At 54.5% G+C, this 21,709-nt stretch overlaps 1 protein-coding gene across 3 annotated transcripts in view; it reads right to left on the reverse strand.

The window, feature by feature from the left end:
• Nucleotides 1–21,709, reverse strand: part of LOC142312523 (ABC-type organic anion transporter ABCA8-like) — a 150,414-nt gene that overhangs the window by 114,321 nt on the left and 14,384 nt on the right. Inside the window, exon 1 of one of the 3 annotated variants that reach the window (XM_075351493.1) lies at nucleotides 15,067–15,198. The exons of the other annotated variants lie outside the window; for them this stretch is intronic. The gene's annotated coding sequence lies outside the window, so the exon portion shown is untranslated. Of the gene's footprint in view, nucleotides 1–15,066; nucleotides 15,199–21,709 lie in introns of those variants that run through there. 3 annotated transcript variants of the gene reach the window in all.

The raw sequence follows: 21,709 nt of genomic DNA on the forward strand, positions 1-21,709 counted from the left end.
TGACAACCTGCCTGTATACAGGTGTGAGAGGTGTCAGCCCCGCCCCCTGATACTGACAACCCGCCTGTATACATGTGTGAGAGGTGTCAGCCCCGCCCCCTGATACTGACAACCCGCCTGTATACATGTGTGAGAGGTGTCAGCCCCGCCCCCTGATACTGACAACATGCCTGTATACAGGTGTGAGAGGTGTCAGCCCCGCCCCCTGATACTGACAACCCGCCTGTATACATGTGTGAGAGGTGCCAGCCCCGCCCCTTGATACTGACAACCCACCTGTATACATGTGTGAGAGGTGTCAGCCCCGCCCCGTGACCCTGACAACCCGCCTGTATACATGTGTGAGAGGTGTCAGCCCCGCCCCCTGATACTGATAACCCGCCTGTATACATGTGTGAGAGGTGTCAGCCCCGCCCCCTGATACTGACAACCCGCCTGTATACATGTGTGAGAGGTGTCAGCCCCGCCCCCTGATACTGACAACCCGCCTGTATACATGTGTGAGAGGTGTCAGCCCCGCCCCATGACCCTGACAACCCGCCTGTATACATGTGTGAGAGGTGTCAGCCCCGCCCCCTGATACTGACAACCCGCCTGTATACATGTGTGAGAGGTGTCAGCCCCGCCCCCTGATACTGACAACATGCCTGTATACAGGTGTGAGAGGTGTCAGCCCCGCCCCCTGATACTGACAACCTGCCTGTATACAGGTGTGAGAGGTGTCAGCCCCGCCCCCTGATACTGACAACCCGCCTGTATACATGTGTGAGAGGTGTCAGCCCCGCCCCCTGATACTGACAACCCGCCTGTATACATGTGTGAGAGGTGTCAGCCCCGCCCCCTGATACTGACAACATGCCTGTATACAGGTGTGAGAGGTGTCAGCCCCGCCCCCTGATACTGACAACCCGCCTGTATACAGGTGTGAGAGGTGTCAGCCCCGCCCCCTGATACTGACAACCCGCATGTATACATGTGTGAGAGGTGTCAGCCCCGCCCCATGACCCTGACAACCCGCCTGTATACATGTGTGAGAGGTGTCAGCCCCGCCCCATGACCCTGACAACCCGCCTGTATACATGTGTGAGAGGTGTCAGCCCCGCCCCCTGATACTGACAACCCGCCTGTATACATGTGTGAGAGGTGTCAGCCCCGCCCCCTGATACTGACAACCCGCCTGTATACATGTGTGAGAGGTGTCAGCCCCGCCCCCTGATACTGACAACCCACCTGTATACAGGTGTGAGAGGTGTCATCCTCGCCCCCTGATACTGACAACCCGCCTGTATACAGGTGTGAGAGGTGTCAGCCCCGCCCCATGACCCTGACAACCTGCCTGTATACATGTGTGAGAGGTGTCAGCCCCGCCCCCTGATACTGACAACCCGCCTGTATACATGTGTGAGAGGTGTCAGCCCCGCCCCATGACCCTGACAACCCGCCTGTATACATGTGTGAGAGGTGTCAGCCCCGCCCCCTGATACTGACAACCCGCCTGTATACAGGTGTGAGAGGTGTCAGCCCCGCCCACTGATACTGACAACCCGCCTGTATACAGGTGTGAGAGGTGTCAGCCCCGCCCACTGATACTGACAACCCGCCTATATACAGGTGTGAGAGGTGTCATCCTCGCCCACTGATACTGACAACCCGCCTGTATACAGGTGTGAGAGGTGTCAGCCCCGCCCCCTGATACTGACAACCCGCCTGTATACAGGTGAGAGGTGTCAGCCCCGCCCCCTGATACTGACAACCTGCCTATATACAGGTGTGAGAGGTGTCAGCCCCGCCCCCTGATACTGACAACCCGTCTGTATACATGTGTGAGAGGTGAGAGGTGTCAGCCCCGCCCCCTGACCCTGACAACCCGCCTGTATACAGGTGAGAGGTGTCAGCCCCGCCCCCTGATACTGATAACCCGCCTATATACAGGTGTGAGAGGTGTCAGCCCCGCCCCATGACCCTGACAACCCGCCTGTATACAGGTGTGAGAGGTGTCAGCCCCGCCCCCTGATACTGACAACCCGCCTGTATACATGTGTGAGAGGTGTCAGCCCCGCCCCCTGATACTGATAACCTGCCTGTATACAGGTGTGAGAGGTGTCATCCTCGCCCACTGATACTGACAACCTGCCTGTATACAGGTGTGAGAGGTGTCAGCCCCGCCCCCTGATACTGACAACCCGCCTGTATACATGTGTGAGAGGTGTCAGCCCCGCCCCCTGATACTGACAACCTGCCTGTATACATGTGTGAGAGGTGAGAGGTGTCAGCCCCGCCCCCTGACCCTGACAACCCACCTGTATACAGGTGTGAGAGGTGTCAGCCCCGGCCCATGACCCTGACAACCCACCTGTATACAGGTGTGAGAGGTGTCAGCCCCGCCCCCTGATACTGACAACCCGCCTATATACAGGTGTGAGAGGTGTCAGCCCCGCCCCCTGATACTGACAACCCGCCTGTATACAAGTGTGAGAGGTGTCAGCCCCGCCCCATGACCCTGACAACCCGCCTGTATACATGTGTGAGAGGTGTCAGCCCCGCCCCCTGATACTGACAACCCGCCTGTATACAGGTGTGAGAGGTGTCAGCCCCGCCCCCTGATACTGACAACCTGCCTATATACAGGTGTGAGAGGTGTCAGCCCCGCCCCCTGATACTGACAACCTGCCTGTATACAGGTGTGAGAGTTGTCAGCCCCGCCCCCTGATACTGACAACCTGCCTATATACAGGTGTGAGAGGTGTCAGCCCCGCCCCCTGATACTGACAACCCGCCTGTATACAGGTGTGAGAGGTGTCAGCCCCGCCCCCTGATACTGACAACCCGCCTGTATACAGGTGTGAGAGGTGTCAGCCCCGCCCCCTGATACTGACAACCCGCCTGTATACAGGTGTGAGAGGTGTCAGCCCCGCCCCCTGATACTGACAACCCGCCTGTATACAGGTGTGAGAGGTGTCAGCCCCGCCCCCTGATACTGACAACCCGCCTGTATACAGGTGTGAGAGGTGTCAGCCCCGCCCCCTGATACTGACAACCCGCCTGTATACAGGTGTGAGAGGTGTCAGCCCCGCCCCCTGATACTGACAACCCGCCTGTATACAGGTGTGAGAGGTGTCAGCCCCCGCCCCCTGATACTGACAACCCGCCTGTATACATGTGTGAGGTGTCAGCCCTGCCCCCTGATACTGACAACCCGCCTGTATACAGGTGTGAGAGGTGTCAGCCCCGCCCCCTGATACTGACAACCCGCCTGTATACAGGTGTGAGAGGTGTCAGCCCCGCCCCCTGATACTGACAACCCGCCTGTATACATGTGTGAGGTGTCAGCCCCGCCCCCTGATACTGACAACCCGCCTGTATACAGGTGTGAGAGTTGTCAGCCCCACCCCCTGATACTGACAACCCGCCTGTATACAGGTGTGAGAGTTGTCAGCCCCGCCCCCTGATACTGACAACCCACCTGTATACAGGTGTGAGAGGTGTCAGCCCCGCCCCCTGATACTGACAACCCGCCTGTATACAGGTGTGAGAGGTGCCAGCCCCGCCCCCTGACCCTGACAACCCGCCTGTATACAGGTGTGAGAGGTGTCAGCCCCGCCCACGGACCCTGACAACCCGCCTGTATACAGGTGTGAGAGGTGTCAGCCCCGCCCCCTGATACTGACAACCCACCTGTATACATGTGTGAGGTGTCAGCCCCGCCCCCTGATACTGACAACCCGCCTGTATACAGGTGTGAGAGGTGTCAGCCCCACCCCCTGATACTGACAACCCGCCTGTATACATGTGTGAGGTGTCAGCCCCGCCCCCTGATACTGACAACCCGCCTGTATACAGGTGTGAGAGTTGTCAGCCCCGCCCCCTGATACTGACAACCCGCCTGTATACAGGTGTGAGAGTTGTCAGCCCCGCCCCCTGATACTGACAACCCGCCTGTATACAGGTGTGAGAGGTGTCAGCCCCGCCCCCTGATACTGACAACCCGCCTGTATACAGGTGTGAGAGGTGTCAGCCCCGCCCCCTGATACTGACAACCTGCCTATATACAGGTGTGAGAGGTGTCAGCCCCGCCCCCTGATACTGACAACCTGCCTGTATACAGGTGTGAGAGTTGTCAGCCCCGCCCCCTGATACTGACAACCTGCCTATATACAGGTGTGAGAGGTGTCAGCCCCGCCCCCTGATACTGACAACCCGCCTGTATACAGGTGTGAGAGGTGTCATCCTCGCCCCCTGATACTGACAACCCGCCTGTATACAGGTGTGAGAGGTGTCAGCCCCGCCCCCTGATACTGACAACCCGCCTGTATACAGGTGTGAGAGGTGTCAGCCCCGCCCCCTGATACTGACAACCCGCCTGTATACAGGTGTGAGAGGTGTCAGCCCCGCCCCCTGATACTGACAACCCGCCTGTATACAGGTGTGAGAGGTGTCAGCCCCGCCCCCTGATACTGACAACCCGCCTGTATACAGGTGTGAGAGGTGTCAGCCCCGCCCCCTGATACTGACAACCCGCCTGTATACAGGTGTGAGAGGTGTCAGCCCCGCCCCCTGATACTGACAACCCGCCTGTATACATGTGTGAGGTGTCAGCCCTGCCCCCTGATACTGACAACCCGCCTGTATACAGGTGTGAGAGGTGTCAGCCCCGCCCCCTGATACTGACAACCCGCCTGTATACAGGTGTGAGAGGTGTCAGCCCCGCCCCCTGATACTGACAACCCGCCTGTATACATGTGTGAGGTGTCAGCCCCGCCCCCTGATACTGACAACCCGCCTGTATACAGGTGTGAGAGTTGTCAGCCCCACCCCCTGATACTGACAACCCGCCTGTATACAGGTGTGAGAGTTGTCAGCCCCGCCCCCTGATACTGACAACCCACCTGTATACAGGTGTGAGAGGTGTCAGCCCCGCCCCCTGATACTGACAACCCGCCTGTATACAGGTGTGAGAGGTGCCAGCCCCGCCCCCTGACCCTGACAACCCGCCTGTATACAGGTGTGAGAGGTGTCAGCCCCGCCCACGGACCCTGACAACCCGCCTGTATACAGGTGTGAGAGGTGTCAGCCCCGCCCCCTGATACTGACAACCCACCTGTATACATGTGTGAGGTGTCAGCCCCGCCCCCTGATACTGACAACCCGCCTGTATACAGGTGTGAGAGGTGTCAGCCCCACCCCCTGATACTGACAACCCGCCTGTATACATGTGTGAGGTGTCAGCCCCGCCCCCTGATACTGACAACCCGCCTGTATACAGGTGTGAGAGTTGTCAGCCCCGCCCCCTGATACTGACAACCCGCCTGTATACAGGTGTGAGAGTTGTCAGCCCCGCCCCCTGATACTGACAACCCACCTGTATACAGGTGTGAGAGGTGTCAGCCCCTCCCCCTGATACTGACAACCCACCTGTATACAGGTGTGAGAGTTGTCAGCCCCGCCCCCTGATACTGACAACCCACCTGTATACAGGTGTGAGAGTTGTCAGCCCCGCCCCCTGACCCTGACAACCCGCCTGTATACAGGTGTGAGAGGTGTCAGCCCCGCCCACGGACCCTGACAACCTGCCTGTATACAGGTGTGAGAGGTGTCAGCCCTGCCCCCTGATACTGACAACCCGCCTGTATACAGGTGTGAGAGGTGTCAGCCCCGCCCCCTGATACTGACAACCCGCCTGTATACAGGTGTGAGAGTTGTCAGCCCCGCCCCCTGATACTGACAACCTGCCTGTATACATGTGTGAGGTGTCAGCACCGCCCCCTGATACTGACAACCCGCCTGTATACATGTGTGAGGTGTCAGCCCCGCCCCCTGATACTGACAACCCGCCTGTATACAGGTGTGAGAGGTGTCAGCCCTGCCCCCTGATACTGACAACCTGCCTGTATACATGTGTGAGGTGTCAGCACCGCCCCCTGATACTGACAACCCGCCTGTATACATGTGTGAGGTGTCAGCCCCGCCCCCTGATACTGACAACCCGCCTGTATACAGGTGTGAGAGGTGTCAGCCCCGCCCCCTGACCCTGACAACCCGCCTGTATACATGTGTGAGGTGTCAGCCCCGCCCCTTGATACTGACAACCCGCCTGTATACATGTGTGAGGTGTCAGCACCGCCCCCTGATACTGACAACCCGCCTGTATACATGTGTGAGGTGTCAGCCCCGCCCCCTGATACTGACAACCCGCCTGTATACATGTGTGAGGTGTCAGCCCCGCCCCCTGATACTGACAACCCGCCTGTATACAGGTGTGAGAGGTGTCAGCCCCGCCCCCTGATACTGACAACCCGCCTGTATACAGGTGTGAGAGGTGTCAGCCCCGCCCCCTGATACTGACAACCCGCCTGTATACAGGTGTGAGAGGTGTCAGCCCCGCCCCCTGATACTGACAACCCGCCTGTATACAGGTGTGAGAGGTGTCAGCCCCGCCCCCTGGTGATGACATCACTGATATGACATGATCAGACATGAGACCACACCCCCAATATATGGCCCCGCCCCCAGGTGACGATATCACATACTTTTTATATAAAAACAAAAAGAAAGAAAATAAATTGTTATTTCCGAGTCTGGAACAACTCGACCTAGAAAAGTCCCATGACCTACACCACATGGGGGCGCCACAAACCAATCCCGAAAACCAACCAATGGAAAACATGGAATAAAAACCCCAAAACCGTACGTGCATCACAGAGAACATGAGACGACCACGCCCCAGAACCGCGCGGCCCCCTGCACCCCCTGTGCACCATCCGCAGGGAGCACCACCGTCCCACACTGCCAGACACCGCTATTTACAATGGGGGCGCTTTCAGAAATCCATGTGAATACGTCCCTAAAAAGTAGATTTTGTAAAGAGCCGAGGGCAGGGTCAGCGCCACCAGCCTGGAACCTAACATTAATCCAGAGGAAGGATCCATAATCTCACTGCTTGTATTGTAAAGAATCCATAATCTCACTGCTTGTACTGTAAAGAATCCATAATCCCACTGCTTGTACTGTAAAGAATCCAGAATATCACTGCTTGTACTGTGAAGAATCCAGAATCTCACTGCTTGTACTGTAAAGAATCCATAATCTCACTGCTTGTACTGTAAAGAATCCATAATCCCACTGCTTGTACTGTAAAGAATCCAGAATATCACTGCTTGTACTGTGAAGAATCCAGAATCTCACTGCTTGTACTGTAAAGAATCCAGAATCTCACTGCTTGTACTGTAAAGAATCCATAATCTAACTGCTTCTACTGTAAAGAATCCATTATCTCACTGCTTGTACTGTAAAGATTCCATAATCTCACTGCTTGTACTGTAAAGAATCCATAATCTCACTACTTGTACTGTAAAGAATCCATAATCTCACTGCTTGTACTGTAAAAAATCCATAATCTCACTGCTTGTACTGTAAAGAATCTATAATCTCACTACTTGTACTGTAAAAAATCCATAATCTCACTACTTGTACTGTAAATAATCCATAATCTCACTGCTTGTTCTGTAAAGAATCCAGAATCTCACGGCTTGTACTGTAAAGAATCCAGAATCTCACTGCTTGTACTGTAAAGAATCCAGAATCTCACTGCTTGTACTGTAAAGAATCCACAATCTCACTGCTTGTACTGTAAAGAATCCAGAATCTCACTGCTTGTACTGTAAAGAATCCATAATATCACTCCTTGTACTGTAAAGAATCCAGAATCTCACTGCTTGTACTGTAAAGAATCCATTATCTCACTGCTTGTACTGTAAAGAATCCATACTCTCACTACTTGTACTGTAAAGAATCCATAATCTCACTGCTTGTACTGTAAAGAATCCATAATCACACTACTTGTACTGTAAAGAATCCATTATCTCACTACTTTTACTGTAAAGAATCCAGAATCTCACTACTTGTACTGTAGAGAATCCATAATCTCACTACTTGTACTATAAAGAATCCATAATCTCACTGCTTGTACTGTAAAGAATCCTGAATTTCACTACTTGTACTGTAAAGAATCCTGAATCTCACTACTTGTACTGTAGAGAATCCATAATCTCACTACTTGTACTATAAAGAATCCATAATCTCACTGCTTGTACTGTAAAGAATCCTGAATCTCACTGCTTGTACTGTAAAGAATCCTGAAACTCACTACTTGTACTGTAAAGAATCCACAATCTCACTGCTTGTACTGTAAAGAATCCATAACCTCACTGCTTGTACTGTAAAGAAGCCAGAATCTCACTGTTTGTACTGTAAAGAATCCAGAATCTCATTGCTTGTACTGTAAAGAATCCATAATCTCACTGCTTGTACTGTAAAGAATCCATAATCTCACTGCTTGTAATGTAAAGAATCCATAATCTCACTGCTTGTACTGTAAAGAATCCAGAATCTCACTGCTTGTACTGTAAAGAATCCAAAATCTCACTGCTTGTACTGTAAAGAATCCATAATCTCACTGCTTGTACTCTAAAGAATCCATAATCTCACTACTTGTACTGTAAAGAATCCATTATCTCACTGCTTGTACTGTAAAGAATCCATAATCTCACTACTTTTACTGTAAAGAATCCATAATCTCACTGTACTGTAAAGAATCCATAATCTCACTACTTGTACTGTAAAGAATCCATAATCTCACTACTTGTACTGTAAAGAATCCATAATCTCAATGATTGTACTGTAAATAATCCATAATCACATTACTTGTACTGTAAAGAATCCATAATTTTGCTGCTTGTACTATAAAGAATCCATAATCTCACTGCTTGTACTGTAAATAATCCATAATCACATTACTTGTACTGTAAAGAATCCATAATTTTGCTGCTTGTACTGTAAAGAATCCATAATCTCACTGCTTATACTAAAAATAATTACTATTTGTGATGATTATCAATCATGTTGCTTGCATGCAAAAGCCAGGCTCAAAGTGTTGGTGCTGTAGCTAAGCCTGCACAGTGGGGGTGCTGTAGCTGAGCATGCACAGTGTTGGTGATGTAGCTGAGCATGCACAGTGTTGGTGATGTAGCTGAGCCTGCACAGTGGGGGTGCTGTAGCTGAGCATGCACAGTAGCAGTGCTGTAGCTGAGCATGCACAGTGGGGGTGCTGTAGCTGAGCATGCACAGTATTGGTGATGTAGCTGAGCATGCACAGTGTTGGTGATGTAGCTGAGCCTGCACAGTGGGGGTGCTGTAGCTGAGCATGCACAGTAGTGGTGCTGTAGCTGAGCCTGCACAGTAGTGGTGCTGTAGCTGAGCATGCACAGTAGTGGTGCTGTAGCTGAGCATGCACAGTAGTGGTGCTGTAGCTGAGCATGCACAGTGTTGGTGCTGTAGCTGAGCATGCACAGTAGTGGTGCTGTAGCTGAGTATGCACAGTAGTGGTGCTGTAGCTGAGCATGCACAGTGTTGGTGCTGTAGCTGAGCATGCACAGTAGTGGTGCTGTAGCTGAGCATGCACAGTGTTGGTGCTGTAGCTGAGTATGCACAGTAGTGGTGCTGTAGCTGAGCATGCACAGTGTTGGTGCTGTAGCTGAGCATGCACAGTGTTGGTGCTGTAGCTGAGCATGCACAGTAGTGGTGCTGTAGCTGAGCATGCACAGTGTTGGTGCTGTAGCTGAGCATGCACAGTAGTGGTGCTGTAGCTGAGTATGCACAGTGTTGGTGCTGTAGCTGAGCATGCACAGTAGTGGTGCTGTAGCTGAGCATGCACAGTAGTGGTGCTGTAGCTGAGTATGCACAGTGTTGGTGCTGTAGCTGAGCATGCACAGTAGTGGTGCTGTAGCTGAGCGTGCACAGTAGTGGTGCTGTAGCTGAGCATGCACAGTGTTGGTGCTGTAGCTGAGCCTGCACAGTAGTGGTGCTGTAGCTGAGCATGCACAGTGGGGGTGCTGTAGCTGAGCATGCACAGTAGTGGTGCTGTAGCTGAGAATGCACAGTAGTGGTGCTGTAGCAGAGCATGCACAGTAGTGGTGCTGTAGCTGAGCATGCACAGTGTTGGTGCTGTAGCTGAGCATGTATAGAAGTGGTGCTGTAGCTGAGCATGCACAGTAGTGGTGCTGTAGCTGAGCATGCACAGTAGTGGTGCTGTAGCTGAGCATGCACAGTAGTGGTGCTGTAGCTGAGCATGCACAGTAGTGGTGCTGTAGCTGAGCATGCACAGTAGTGGTGCTGTAGCTGAGCATGCACAGTGTTGGTGATGTAGCTGAGCCTGCACAGTAGTGGTGCTGTAGCTGAGCATGCACAGTAGTGGTGCTGTAGCTGAGCATGCACAGTAGTGGTGCTGTAGCTGAGAATGCACAGTAGTGGTGCTGTAGCTGAGCACGCACAGTGTTGGTGATGTAGCTGAGCCTGCACAGTAGTGGTGCTGTAGCTGAGCATGCACAGTAGCGGTGCTGTAGCTGAGCCTGCACAGTAGTGGTGCTGTAGCTGAGCATGCACAGTAGTGGTGATGTAGCTGAGCATGTACAGTAGTGGTGCTGTATCTGAGCATGCACAGTGTTGGTGATGTAGCTGAGCATGCACAGTAGCGGTGCTGTAGCTGAGCCTGCACAGTAGTGGTGCTGTAGCTGAGCCTGCACAGTAGTGGTGCTGTAGCTGAGCATGCACAGTAGTGGTGCTGTAGCTGAGCATGCACAGTAGTGGTGCTGTAGCTGAGCATGCACAGTAGTGGTGCTATAGCTGAGCATGCACAGTGTTGGTGCTGTAGCTGAGCATGCACAGTAGTGGTGCTGTAGCTGAGCATGCACAGTAGTGGTGATGTAGCTGAGCATGTACAGTAGTGGTGCTGTAGCTGAGCACGCACAGTGTTGGTGCTGTAGCTGAGCATGCACAGTAGTGGTGCTGTAGCTGAGCATGCACAGTAGTGGTGCTGTAGCTGAGCATGCACAGTAGTGGTGCTGTAGCTGAGCCTGCACAGTAGTGCTGCTGTAGCTGAGCATGCACAGTAGTGGTGCTGTAGCTGAGCCTGCACAGTAGTGGTGCTGTAGCTGAGCATGCACAGTAGTGGTGCTGTAGCTGAGCATGCACAGTAGTGGTGCTGTAGCTGAGCCTGCACAGTAGTGCTGCTGTAGCTGAGCATGCACAGTAGTGGTGCTGTAGCTGAGCGTGCACAGTAGTGGTGCTGTAGCTGAGCATGCACAGTAGTGGTGCTGTAGCTGAGCATGCACAGTAGTGCTGCTGTAGCTGAGCCTGCACAGTAGTGGTGCTGTAGCTGAGCATGCACAGTAGTGCTGCTGTAGCTGAGCATGCACAGTAGCGGTGCTGTAGCTGAGCCTGCACAGTAGTGGTGCTGTAGCTGAGCATGCACAGTAGTGGTGCTGTAGCTGAGCATGCACAGTAGTGGTGCTGTAGCAGAGCTTGTGTAAGGAGCTGGATATATTGTCCCTGTTCCCCTTTGAGGATACGGTTATGATGTGATGTGACTTCTGATGTCAGGCATTATCATGCTTTGCATTGTCCCGGTCTAGGCCAGGTGAGGACACAGGGCAGAGTCTCCTGTTTGGGGTCAGACAGGGCCCAGTGTGTGACAGAGACAGACCTAAAGTCTGGAAACACTAAAGCCACATGACATGGGTGTCCGTAGTGCGAGGAGACCAAGGATGTGCATATCGAGATCCGGGAGAGGGGCCGAGTTACAGAGTGATCTATTGGAGCCAGAGGACTGACTGAGGGAGTAAAGGACCGAGTGGAGACGGGTCAAATGACTGATCGAGGGACTAAGGGACCTGAGTGAAGATGGGTGTGAGGGCTAATCGGGGGACTAAGACACCGAGTGGAGACAGGTCAGAGGACTGACCAAGTGACTAAGAACCAAAGTGTAGACGGGTCAGAGGACCGTCCAAGAGGCTAAGGGACCGAGCGGAGATGAGTCAGAGGACCGACCGAGGGACTAAGAAGCAAAGTGTAGACGGGCCAGAGAACCGTCCAAGAGGCTAAGGGACCGAGCGGAGATGAGTCAGAGGACTGACCAAGTGACTAAGAAACAAAGTGTAGACGGGTCAGAGGACCGTCCAAGAGGCTAAGGGACCGAGCGGAGATGAGTCAGAGGACCGACCGAGGGACTAAGAAGCAAAGTGTAGACGGGCCAGAGAACCGTACAAGAGGCTAAGGGACCGAGCGGAGATGAGTCAGAGGACCGACCGAGGGACTAAGAACCAAAGTGTAGACGGGCCAGAGAACCGTCCAAGAGGCTAAGGGACCGAGCGGAGATGAGTCAGAGGACCGACCGAGGGACTAAGAAACAAAGTGTAGACGGGCCAGAGAACCGTCCAAGAGGCTAAGGGACCGAGCGGAGATGAGTCAGAGGACCGCCCGAGGGACTAAGAAGCAAAGTGTAGACGGGCCAGAGAACCGTCCAAGAGGCTAAGGGACCGAGCGGAGATGAGTCAGAGGACCGACCGAGGGACTAAGAAACAAAGTGTAGACGGGCCAGAGAACCGTCCAAGAGGCTAAGGGACCGAGCGGAGATGAGTCAGAGGACCGACCGAGGGACTAAGAAGCAAAGTGTAGACGGGCCAGAGAACCGTCCAAGAGGCTAAGGGACCGAGCGGAGATGAGTCAGAGGACCGACCGAGGGACTAAGAAGCAAAGTGTAGACGGGCCAGAGAACCGTCCAAGAGGCTAAGGGACCGAGCGGAGATGAGTCAGAGGACTGACCGAGGGACTAAAAAGCAAAGTGTAGACGGGCCAGAGAACCGTACAAGAGGCTAAGGGACCGAGCGGAGATGAGTCAGAGGACCGACCGGGGGACTAAGAAGCAAAGTGTAGACGGGCCAGAGAACCGTCCAAGAGGCTAAGGGACCGAGCGGAGATGAGTCAGAGGACCGACCGAGGGACTAAGAAACAAAGTGTAGACGGGCCAGAGAACCGTCCAAGAGGCTAAGGGACCGAGCGGAGATGAGTCAGAGGACCGACCGAGGGACTAAGAACCAAAGTGTAGACGGGCCAGAGAACCGTCCAAGAGGCTAAGGGACCGAGCGGAGATGAGTCAGAGGACCGACCGAGGGACTAAGAACCAAAGTGTAGACGGGCCAGAGAACCGTCCAAGAGGCTAAGGGACCGAGCGGAGATGAGTCAGAGGACCGACCGAGGGACTAAGAACTAAAGTGTAGACGGGCCAGAGAACCGTCCAAGAGGCTAAGGGACCGAGCGGAGATGAGTCAGAGGACCGACCGAGGGACTAAAAAGCAAAGTGTAGACGGGCCAGAGAACCGTCCAAGAGGCTAAGGGACCGAGCGGAGATGAGTCAGAGGACCGACCGAGGGACTAAGAAACAAAGTGTAGACGGGCCAGAGAACCGTCCAAGAGGCTAAGGGACTGAGCGGAGATGAGTCAGAGGACCGACCGAGGGACTAAGAAACAAAGTGTAGACGGGCCAGAGAACCGTCCAAGAGGCTAAGGGACCGAGCGGAGATGAGTCAGAGGACTGACCGAGGGACTAAGAAACAAAGTGTAGACGGGCCAGAGAACCGTCCAAGAGGCTAAGGGACTGAGCGGAGATGAGTCAGAGGACCGACCGAGGGACTAAGAAACAAAGTGTAGACGGGCCAGAGAACCGTCCAAGAGGCTAAGGGACCGAGCGGAGATGAGTCAGAGGACCGACCGAGGGACTAAGAAGCAAAGTGTAGACGGGCCAGAGAACCGTCCAAGAGGCTAAGGGACCGAGCGGAGATGAGTCAGAGGACCGACCGAGGGACTAAGAACCAAAGTGTAGACGGGCCAGAGAACCGTCCAAGAGGCTAAGGGACTGAGCGGAGATGAGTCAGAGGACCGACCGAGGGACTAAGAACCAAATTGTAGACGGGCCAGAGAACCGTCCAAGAGGCTAAGGGACCGAGCGGAGATGAGTCAGAGGACCGACCGAGGGACTAAGAACCAAAGTGTAGATGGGCCAGAGAACCGTCCAAGAGGCTAAGGGACCGAGCGGAGATGAGTCAGAGGACCGACCGAGGGACTAAGAACCAAAGTGTAGACGGGCCAGAGAACCGTCCAAGAGGCTAAGGGACCGAGCGGAGATGAGTCAGAGGACCGACCGAGGGACTAAAGGTTTGAGTAGAAATAGGTCAAAGGATCGATTAAGGGACCAAGGGACCAAGGGGAGATGGGTCAGAAGACCGATCGGGGACTTAAGGTACTGAGTGGAGACGGGTCAGAGGACCGACCAGGGGACTAAGAGGCTGAGTGGAGACGGGTCAGAGGACTGAGCGAGGGACTAAGGGAGCAAGTGGAGATGGGTCAGAGGAATGACCGGGGGACTAAGGGACTGAGTGGAGCAGGGTCAGAAGACTGACCGGGGACTAAGGGACTGAGTGGAGCAGGGTCAGAGGACTGACCAGGGGACTAAGGAACTGAGTGGATCCGGGTAAGAGGACTGACCGCAGGACTTGGGAACCAAGTGGAGCAGGGTCAGAGGACTGACCAGGGGACTAAGGGACTGAGTGGAGCAGGGTCAGAGGACTGACCAGGGGACTAAGGGACTGAGTGGAGCAGGGTCAGAGGACTGACCAGGGGACTAAGGGACTGAGTAAAGCAGGGTCAGAGGACTGACCAGGGGACTAAGGGACTGAGTGGAGCAGGGTCAGAGGACTGACCAGGGGACTAAGGGACTGAGTAAAGCAGGGTCAGAGGACTGACCAGGGGACTAAGGGACTGAGTAAAGCAGGGTCAGAGGACTGACCAGGGGACTAAGGGACTGAGTGGAGCAGGGTCAGAGGACTGACCAGGGGACTAAGGGACTGAGTGGAGCAGGGTCAGAGGACTGACCAGGGGACTAAGGGACTGAGTGGAGCAGGGTCAGAGGACTGACCAGGAGACTAAGGGACTGAGTGGAGATGAGTAAGAGCACTGACCGGGTGCCACAAGGGTCAGGGTAACATAAGGAGGACCTCTAAGCTGTCCCTTATCCCAGAGCTGCTTGATGGTAGCTAGGTCTGGACCGCCAGTGTGACCCTAACTCCTGTTTAAGCCCCGATCTTACACCCCCTCTCCCCCACCCCAGGAGAGGGCTGGGACCGGAGACGCAAACCCCACAAATAACACAGACAGGGGAAAGAACCAAACCACACGCACACTGCACCAGACACGAGGGAGACAACACGATCCCCGGAGGAAATAAACACCGCGAGGAAAAACAAGGAGGAGATTTCCCCCCACACAGGAAAGCGCACGGCAGATCCCGGGCTCTGGATCACTACAGACCGGTATCGCTGAAGCAACGCGGAGCTATTTAGGGGATAAGCAACTGGATCCGGAACCTTATAAAGAGTGACGGTGGCTGTGAGCGGTCATTAGCCTGAGCTCCTAGCAACAGTTCACAAGCCAACAAGAATTAACTCCTGCAGGGCTGGAGAGCAGTGAAACAAGACAGCTGACGCCCGAGTCAGGCCGCACTAAGAAACCTCAGGCTGACACCAGCGAGTGCAAAGCCGAACACCACATGACACCGTGGGGACTTGGGGACTGAGTGGAGTCTGGTCAGAGGACTGACTGGGGACTAAGGGACAGAATAGAAACCAGTCTGAGGACTGACCGGGGACTAAGGGACCAAGTGGAGACGGATCAGAGGACTGTCCGGGGACTAAGGGATGGGGTAGAAACCAGTCTGAGGACTGACCAAGGGACTAAGGGACAGAGGAGAAACCAGTCTGAGGACTGACCGGGGGACTAAGGGACAGAATAGAAACCAGTCTGAGGACTGACCAAGGGACTAAGGGACCAAGTGGAGACGGATCAGAGGACTGTCCGGGGACTAAGGGATGGGGTAGAAACCAGTCTGAGGACTGACCAAGGGACTAAGGGACAGAGGAGAAACCAGTCTGAGGACTGACCGGGGGACTAAGGGACAGAATAGAAACCAGTCTGAGGACTGACCGGGGGACTAAGGGACAGAATAGAAACCAGTCTGAGGACTGACCGGGGACTAAGGGACCAAGTGGAGACGGATCAGAGGACTGTCCGGGGACTAAGGGATGGAGTAGAGACAGGTCTGAGGACTGACCAGGGGACTAAGGGACCAAGTGGAGACGGATCAGAGGATTGACCAGGGGACTAAGGGACAGAGGAGAAACCAGTCTGAGGACTGACCGGGGGACTAAGGGACAGAGGAGACGGATCAGAGGATTGACCGGGGACTAAGGGACCAAGTGGAGATGGATCAGAGGATTGACCAGGGGACTAAGGGATGGAGCAGAGACAGGTCTGAGGACTGACCAGGGGACTAAGGGACAGAGGAGAAACCAGTCTAAGGACTGACCGGGGGACTAAGGGACCAAGTGGAGACAGATCAGAGGACTGACCGGGGACTAAGGGATGGAGCAGAGACAGGTCTGAGGACTGACCATGGGACTAAGGGACAGAGTAGAAACCAGTCTGAGGACTGACCGGGGGACTAAGGGACCAAGTGGAGACGGATCAGAGGATTGACCGGGGACTAAGGGATGGAGCAGAGACAGGTCAGAGGACTGACCAGGGGACTAAGGGACAGAGTAGAAACCAGTCTGAGGACTAACCGGGGACTAAGGGACCAAGTGCAGACGGATCAGAGGACTGACCGGGGACTAAGGGACAGAGGAGACGGATCAGAGGACTGACAGGGGACTAAGGGACAGAGGAGAAACCAGTCTGAGGACTGACCGGGGGACTAAGGGACAGAGTAGAAACCAGTCTAAGGACTGACCGGGGGACTAAGGGACCAAGTGGAGACAGATCAGAGGACTGACCGGGGACTAAGGGATGGAGCAGAGACAGGTCTGAGGACTGACCAGGGGACTAAGGGACAGAGTAGAAACCAGTCTGAGGACTGACCGGGGGACTAAGGGACCAAGTGCAGACGGATCAGAGGACTGACCGGGGACTAAGGGACAGAGGAGACGGATCAGAGGACTGACAGGGGACTAAGGGACAGAGGAGAAACCAGTCTGAGGACTGACCGGGGAACTAAAGGACAGAGTAGAAACCAGTCTGAGGACTGACCGGGGGACTAAGGGACCAAGTGGAGACGGATCAGAGGATTGACCGGGGACTAAGGGATGGAGTAGAGACAGGTCAGAGTGTTGACGGATCAGAGGACTGACAGGGGACTAAAGCGGGCTTACACACTGCGATATCGGTCCCGATATCGCTAGTGTGGGTACCCGCCCCCATCTGTTGCGTGACACGGGCAAATCGCTGCCCGTGGCGCACAACATCGCCCAGACCTGTCACACGTACTTACCTGCCCGGCGACGTCGCTGTGACCGGCGAACCGCCTCCTTTCTGCGGCGTCACAGCGACGTCACTGAGCGGCCGCCCAATAGAAGAGGAGTGGCGGAGATGAGCAGGACGTAACATCCCGCCCACCTCCTTCCTTCCGCCTAGCGGCCGGGACGCAGGTAAGGAGAGGTTCCTCGTTCCTGCGGTGTCACACGGAGCGATGTGTGCTCCGCAAGAATGAGGAACAACCTCGTTACTGCTGCAGTAACGATTTTTGAGAATGGACCCCCATGTCACCGATGAGCGATTTTGCACGTTTTTGCAACGATGCAAAATCGCTCATCGGTGTCACACGCAACGGCATCGCTAATGCGGCCGGATGTGCGTCACCAAATCCGTGACCCCAACGAGTTCGCATTAGCGATGTCGTAGTGTGTAAAGCCCCCTTTAGGGACAGATGAGAAACCAGTCTGAGGACTGACGGGGGAACTAAGGGACCAAGTGGAGACGGATCAGAGGACTGACCGGGAACTAAGGGATGGAGCAGAGACAGGTCTGAGGACTGACCAGGGGACTAAGGGACCAAGTGCAGACGGATCAGAGGACTGACCGGGAACTAAGGGATGGAGCAGAGACAGGTCTGAGGACTGACCGGGGGACTAAGGGACCAAGTGCAGACGGATCAGAGGACTGACCGGGGACTAAGGGACAGAGGAGACGGATCAGAGGACTGACAGGGGACTAAGGGACAGAGGAGAAACCAGTCTGAGGACTGACCGGGGGACTAAAGGACAGAGTAGAAACCAGTCTGAGGACTGACCGGGGGACTAAGGGACCGAGTGGAGACGGATCAGAGGACTGACCGGGGGGGCTAAGGGACCGAGTGGAGACGGATCAGAGGACTGGCCGGGGTACTAAGGGACAGAGTGGAGACAAGTTAGAGGACTGTCTGGGGGACTAAGGAATGGAGTGGAGACAGGTCTGAGGACTGACCAGGGGACTAAGGGACCAAGTGGAGACGGATCAGAGGACTGACCGGGGACTAAGGGATGGAGCAGAGACAGGTCTGAGGACTGACCGGGGACTAAGGAATGGAGTGGAGACAGGTCTGAGGACTCTGTCCATCTGTGTCTGAGTACACCTGTGCCATCCGGCACCACGCCGCGCTGCACCGCGACCCTGCACCCTGCGAACCCCATCCTACGGGAACCCAACCTCCTACAGGGCCCCGGGACCAACAGCCCCTACCCACGGAGGGGTCAACACCTAGCTGCTCCCCACCATCGCTCCCGGGAACCCCGTCACCAGCAGCGGTGGTGCCCACCATCGCCACAACCAGTGAGTGGCGTCACGAACTCTATATATCCCAAAAACAAATCCAATTCCCCTTTTCACTTGTGGGCGAGGAGCGCTGCTCGAGCCCCGGGTCCGGCCCACTGAAGCCACCGAGGAGAAGGCACCGGATCCGAGCACGATCTCCCCGAGCAGCCCCCGCCCCCAACAATAGGATAGAGGACTGTCTGGGGGACTAAGGGACAGAGTGGAGACGGGTAAGAAGACTGATCAGGGGATCTAAAGGAACGAGTTGAGATGGGTCAGAGGACTGACCGGAGGACTAAGGGTCAGAGTGGTGATAGGTTAGAGGACTGTCTGGGGGGCTAAGGGACAGAGTGGAGACGGGTTAGAGGACTGATCAGGGGATCTAAAGGACCGAGTTGAGATGGGTCAGAGGACTGACCGGGGGACTAAGGGATGGAGTGGAGACGGGTAAGAGGACTGATCAGGGGATCTAAAGGACCGAGTGGAGACAGATCAGAGGACTGACCGGGGGACTAAGGGACATAGTGGAGATGGGTTCTGGGACATAATGCCCCGCAGAATGCCCGAGTTTACAACGTATAAAGGTAATGTGTCAGGACGGAGCTGAGCGTGAGATGAGTGAGTGCCCGGGGGGACGTTCTTGAGTAGAGATGATCAAACCTGTTGGATAAAGGTTCACCAATTCCAACTTTGGTATGAGCTTGTTCGATCGGGCTCAGAAAACCTGAACCCCTCCCCCAAAAGTCAGTAAAGTTCCTTTTGGTTCGTTTTCTGCGACCTGAACTCTGGGCACGTTTCAAAAAATAATTTTCTAATGGCCTTGTCTGCTTTTGGGTAGGAGAGCGATGCTGCGTGATGTGGGGATGTGTGAGATCAGTGGAGGAGGCCGGGACTCTGCACCGGGACAAAGCTTTTAGCGCGAGGCGCCATGGTTGTTTTTTCTTTACTTTATTTGCGGGTGTTCTGCACCAATTCTCAAGATGGAGACCGAAGGCTGCTTCCTTCTCCTGTGATCAACACCTCATGAGCCGAGTAGTCGGGTGTCCCACTCTAAACCGTCATTAATGAGGCTTCACCAAGAATTTAGGGCCACCAAAAACACAACATTCTTCATTAGTGGACAATAGTGTAATGCTGGTATCTATTGTTTTAGACAGAAATGCTGGCCCACAGCCTGTATTACATGGACCGTAACTCCTTGGTGCTTTAAAGCCCTATGGGGAGGGGGCAATTGACGCTACTGTAGTGCTGTGTTCCTGAAAGGATTTGTAATTTCCAGACTACTACATAGCTCTCCACGTTGTGTCTTGTCTGTACTGGTAGGGGTATGGGAGCACCAGCCCTACACCTGTCCCTCATCCACCTCTATATTTTTTCTGTCTATAGCCTAGGAAGCTAATGGCTAGGCCAAAACAGTGGTGCTATACTGTAAAATGTATTTTTGCTGTTTTTCAAGCTTTTAACTGCCCCAAAAGATGTTTTCTGTGCCTTACGTTTGGCCTCCCATTCAATCCAATGGGGTTCGGAAAGGTTCGATAAAGATTCGAAGTTTGGGTCAATAAAGTGTCGGCGAACGTACCCTATATTCAGTTTCTGAACCACGTGGGATTCGCTCATCTGTATTTCTGAGATGCAGAAAGCTGGAAGCTAAGTCCAGCCATATTGGCACACCAGCTCCTTTAACCACAGGTGGAAGAAATGGAGGGTGGTATGGTGCTGAGCTGGGTCGGTGGTGATGAAATCGGGACTGATGGAGGCAGGAACCATGAATAGATGGTACGTTCATGAAGAAACGTACGAGAAGTTGTGCGGCCGCTATCTGCTGTACATAGCTCTCATCTAATGACTGTTTAGTAAAGCATGGGTTATAAAGACTGGTGGTCTCCATCAATGAACTGGTGAACATCAGGTCCTGGCCAGCCCGAGCCATCGACATCATGCGGCCTGCAAAAGTGTCCCATCTCCTTAACACAAGTCAACACACCCAGCCAGGACCCTCTCTTTCATGTAACGTGCCGGGGCAGTGCGGAGGTGACCGTCCCTGGACAGTCCAAATATCAGGTTATCGGAGGAGGTATGTGGACAGTGCGGAGGTGACCGTCCCCGGACAGCCCCAGACATCGGGTTGTCACAGGAGGCATGTGGACAGTGCAGAGGTGACCTTCCCCGGACAGCCCCAAACATCGAGTTATCACAGGAGGTATGTGGACAGTGTGGAGGTGACCGTCCCCGGACAGCCCCAACCCCAAACATTGGGTTATCACAGGAGGTATGTGGACAGTGCGGAGGTGACCGTCCCCGGACAGCACCAGACATCGGGCTATCACAGGAGGTATGTGGACAGTGCGGAGGTGACCGTCCCCGGACAGCCCCAAACATCGGGCTATCACAGGAGGTATGTGGACAGTACGGAGGTGACCGTCCCCGGACAGCCCCAACCCCAAACATTGGGTTATCACAGGAGGTATGTGGACAGTGCGGAGGTGACCGTCCCCGGACAGCACCAGACATCGGGCTATCACAGGAGGTATGTGGACAGTACGGAGGTGACCGTCCCCGGACAGCCACAAACATTGGCTTATCACAGGAGGTATGTGGACAGTGCGGAGGTGACTGACCCGGACAACCCCAAACTTTGGGTTATCACAGGAGGTATGTGGACAGTGCGGAGGTGACCGTCCCCGGACAGCCCCAGACATCGGGCTATCACAGGAGGTATGTGGACAGTGCGGAGGTGACCGTCCCCAGACAGCCCCAGACATTGGCTTATCACAGGAGGTATGTGGACAGTGCGGAGGTGACCGTCCCCGGACAGCCCCAGACATCGGGCTATCACAGGAGGTATGTGGACAGTGCGAAGGTGACCGTCCCCGGACAGTCCCAGACATCGGGCTATCACAGGAGGTATGTGGACAGTGCGGAGGTGACCGTCCTCGGGCAGCCCCAGACATCGGGCTGTCACAGGAGGTATGTGGACAGTGCGGAGGTGACCGTCCCCGGACAGTCCCAAACATTGGCTTATCACAGGAGGTATGTGGACAGTACGGAGGTGACCGTCCCCGGACAGCCACAAACATTGGCTTATCACAGGAGGTATGTGGACAGTGCGGAGGTGACTGACCCAGACAACCCCAAACATTGGGTTATCACAGGAGGTATGTGGACAGTGCGGAGGTGACCGTCCCCGGACAGCCCCAGACAT

The sequence above is a fragment of the Anomaloglossus baeobatrachus genome, chromosome 5 (genome assembly GCF_048569485.1).
Source record: "Anomaloglossus baeobatrachus isolate aAnoBae1 chromosome 5, aAnoBae1.hap1, whole genome shotgun sequence".
NCBI classification, from domain to species: domain Eukaryota; kingdom Metazoa; phylum Chordata; class Amphibia; order Anura; family Aromobatidae; genus Anomaloglossus; species Anomaloglossus baeobatrachus.